This window comes from Octopus sinensis, linkage group LG19 (assembly GCF_006345805.1).
Source record: "Octopus sinensis linkage group LG19, ASM634580v1, whole genome shotgun sequence".
NCBI classification, from domain to species: domain Eukaryota; kingdom Metazoa; phylum Mollusca; class Cephalopoda; order Octopoda; family Octopodidae; genus Octopus; species Octopus sinensis.
The window spans coordinates 32,203,717-32,208,273 of NC_043015.1; positions in this window are offsets into that span (position 1 = coordinate 32,203,717).

Consider the following 4,557-nt stretch of genomic DNA (forward strand, 5'->3'; position numbering starts at 1 on the left):
GTATTCCTAATTACATAAATATTCCGCATGAAAATATAAATCCAAAACAAGAAAATATAATCATGATCGAAGAAAAGCAAAAACAAAACAAAATTCAACACTAAGTGTATCAATCGGTCACACATCACAAGAATCAACGGAACTTTTTATCGAAGGAAGCCAACACGTTTGCGACATCATTGCGGACGATGGCGAGCCTAAGGCGTTGGAATAGCCAAGTACCCTCACAAGCATCACCTGAAGCTTTGGTCGGGCGAGCCGCTGACGACGACAACAATTTCGTTGTCAGCAGCCCTGCTACTCCAAACGCCACAGGTTGGAAGAAATTGTTCACCGACAAATCCCAATACTTTGGAATTTTGTTAGTTCGGCTACGGAAGCAGCGACCTTTCCATTTGCCGCAGCATCCGGGATGTGGAGGGTGGGGGTATAGCAGTCTCAGACCGTGGCGTCCCAGACGAGGCACCTACTCTTACCCAGGGACAAAGGGTAAGACTCTCTAGTCTCCTTCCATCTCTTCTGGATAATCCCGCCGGCTCGAGAACCGGGAGGATATTTACTTGACCAAATTTAGTTCAGTGTGACGAGCGAAACGAGCAGCATTTAGGCGGCAAGAAAAACCATGAAGGTCTATGGAGTCAAGAGGTCTACCACAGTCCCCCACTCTGAGCGCGATGGAAGTGCGGAGCTCATCCGGACTGAGTTGACTGCCAATGTTGGACAAGGCAGGGCATCAACCCAATCCCCTGAGAATTTCGCAATTAAAGAAAGTAAGGCGACACCTTGAAAATTGATCAGATTGATCAAAGAGAGAGAGTTGACCCTTTGGGGGTCTCGGAAGGCAAGTTGGTGAGAGCTTTAGGGGCATGAGCAGCAGTTTCGCAACCTTGCTCGGTACCCATCCCTATCTCAGTAGGGGAAGATTCGGTGGAGAGTCAGTCTGAAACCGAGGACAAACACACTTTCGCTGTGATCCGTCACAGAGAGGCCACCCAGCTGCTATGAAATGGGCTTTGTGAGACCGCTTGGAGGGGAATTGAGGGCATCAGTAGGGTCGGCATTAGAATTAGAATTCAGATGGGGAGGAGATGGTGGTGGAGGAAGGGTAGCGATGGAGGTGGAGGTGGAGATCGGTGGACTCGTTTGGAGGGGGGAGGGAGGTTGGCTGTTACGGTAGGATCCGAATTTAAAATATTTTCAAAGATGAATTTGCTCTTCATACACTTCGTAAAAGGTAAAAATATAATCAACGTAGAAGTGAAAACTAAATAATTGCAGAAATTGTACTTGATATAAGATATAAGCTTCAACTAGAGAAAACAAAAACAAAGAGAACGAAAGTTGAATACAAATTGATTGAAGGGAAGCAACTAGTGAAAAGCTGATTGCCTCCCTTGTTAGTTGGCTCGTCTCTACATAAGCTTTGTCCGAATTAACATCAAGTCACTCGACAGTCTTAGCTCGACCCGCCAGATCTCTACCCTCAGTGATCCCATAGCTCCACTACTAGATGCGGGTGTAAGTGGCAGTAGGGACAATCGGGTGCTGCTTAGTATAACTTGGACCCACTTCGATCGCTGGAAAAATATTGAAGACTGATTTCTAGTGTGGTGAACGAGAGGTGACCCCCACACAAGAAAACTATCGAAAGATATCAAACAAACTTTCTACAAACATGCACACACATTTCCGCTTCCGGAAAGGAAGACGACAACCTATGCAAAAAAAAAAAAAAAGGAAAAAAGGTAAAAAGGGAAAATGAAAAGGAAAAGAAGAAAACTCCAAAACACTTGATTTATTCCTGAAAATCATTTTCTACTCTAGGCACAAGGCTCGAAATTTTTGTGGAGGGGGTCAGTCGATTAGATCGATCCAGTACGCAACTGGTACTTAATTTATCGACCTGTCTGTCTGTCACTCTCTCTCTCTCTCTCTCTTTCTCTCTCTCTCTCTCCTTTCTCTCATATATATATATATATATATATATATATATATATTATATATATATATATATATATATATACATATATACATGTATATACATTCTTTTATTTTTTATTCTCTTACATGTTTCAGCTATTTGACCGCGGCCATGCTGGAGCACCGCCTAAAAGGGCTTTAGTCGGAGAAATCGGTCCCAAGACTTATTCTTTTAAGCCTAGTACTTATTCTATGAGTCTCTTTTGCTGAACTACTAATTCACGAGGATGTAAACACACAAACATCGGTTGTATAACGATGGTTGTGACAAATACAGACACAAACACACACACACATATAAATATATATAAGTATAGTCGTTGCCAAAGTGACGACTGTACTTGTTACCTATCGGTTCTAAATTGCGAATAGCCACCTTAATAGTTTATATATATATATATATATATGACAGGCTTCTTTCAGTTTCCGTCTACCAAATCCATTCACTAGGCCTTGGTTGGCCCGAGGCTAAAGTAGAAGACACTTGCCCAAGGTGCCACGCAGTGGAACTGAACCCGGAACCATGTGGTTGGGGAGCAAACTTCTTACGCACAACCGTGCCTACGCCTGTAATCTCCCCCTCTTTCTCTCTCTTTCTCTCTCTCTCTCTTTCTCTCTCTCTTTCTCTCTCTCTCTCTCTCTTTCTCTCTCTCTCTCTATATATATATTTAAAATTTAAAAATAGGATAAGATCTTTATAAGAATTTATCAAGTAGTCAGCGTGAAAAAAACCTCGTGTTTTTTAAATGGCTTATAAACACCTTCCACGCTGCAATTGTTTTCGTTCCAGCACACGATCTCAGATCAGGTCACTTGCTATGCAAGTACATCTCCGTAATATATATATATATATATATCAGACAGAGGGATTGAGAGTGAGTATGTGAGTTATTTCCCTTAGTATTAACAGTTATTTCCCTTGTAAATTTCATCGCACGAGATGAGTGACAGCTTCTCAGATATTTAAAAAGACTTCTCCCTTTCTCTCACTCACTTCCCCAATCTAGACCGATGTGATCGATGCAGCTGGTGCTTTGCTTGATTTGTTGCTGATTGATAATTGCACGAAAAGGTGTAGTGAGAGAGAGAATTCTGGAGCGATGCACTTTTTGCTCTCTTTATAAGTATTTTGTGTGGAATCTGTTGGCCGAGACAGATTAGTCACAAGAAGTCAAAAGCAAGTGAATAAGGTTTATTTGACGGAGGTGACTCATCAATTCAGAGGAGGAACAGAAACTGTTAGTGTAGCAATAAAAATAATAGGATAAAAGACAAATGACTACAGTTTGCCTGTGAGTTAATGTTTGCAAACATTGTCTTTCCGATATGGTTTAGGAAGATCGTGGGTTAAACAGCAGCAGCAGTAATCGCGGTGGTAACAGCATCGGCGGTAGTTGCAACAGCACTGTCCCTCATATACTTATTTCTTTATTGCCCACAAGGGACTAAACATAGAGGGGACAAACAAGGACAGACAAAGGGATTTAATCGATTACATAGATTACAGTGAGTAACTGGTACTTATTTAATCGACCCCCAAAAGGATGAAAGGCAAAGGCGACCTCGGCGGAATTTGAACTCAGAACCTAACGGCAGACGAAATACCTATTTCTTTACTACCCACAATGGGCTAAACACAGAGAAGACAAACAAGGACAGACAAAGGGGTTAAGTCGATTATATCGATCCCAGTGCGTAACTGGTACTTAATTTATCGACCCCGGAGGGATGAAAGGCAAAGTTGACCTCGGCGGAATTTGAACTCATAACGTAACGGCAGACGAAATACCTATTTCTTTACTACCCACAAGGGGCTAAACACAGAGAGGACAAACAAGGACAGACAAACGGATTAAGTCGATTACATCGATCCCCGTGCGTAACTGGTACTTATTTAATCGACCCCGAAAGGATGAAAAGCAAAGTCGACCTCGGCGGAATTTGAACTCAGAACGTAGCGGCAGACAAAATACCGCTAAGCATTTCGCCCGGCGTGCTAACGTTTCTGCTAGCTCGCCGCCTTTTTAAACCCACCACCCACCCACCCTAAACCCACCCACCTACCTACCTACCTATCTATCTATCTATCTATCTATCTATCTATCTATCTATCTATCTATCTATCTATCTATCTATCTATCTATCTATGTAATGTGTGTATCTGTGCAACAGAGAGGGAAATCAAAACTGCATATGTTGTGAACTCAGAATATGTGTTTATTAATAAAAGTTTAATAAAGATAATCTTTTATTCATACGAACGTAACTGATATGAAATATGTCATCAATAACAGTGACAAACTGAGTAGACACCGCAGGAAATTGTTGTTGACAAACTACAGCAGAAATTGTATTCACCTCAATAGACGTCATTGATTGGTTGAAATTGCCGAAATGCAAGAAATTTAACAAGAAATAGCTTACAAACTACAGAATTTTCCCAAGAAAACCAAGAGAAAAAGATGTTTTATGTAACACACTACCAGTATAGGAAGCTTAAAAGTGTTTAGTTACAAAGAAATTATTTTAAAAATCTGCCGGTCAAAGCGAAAAGATCCATCAACCAACCAATGAATG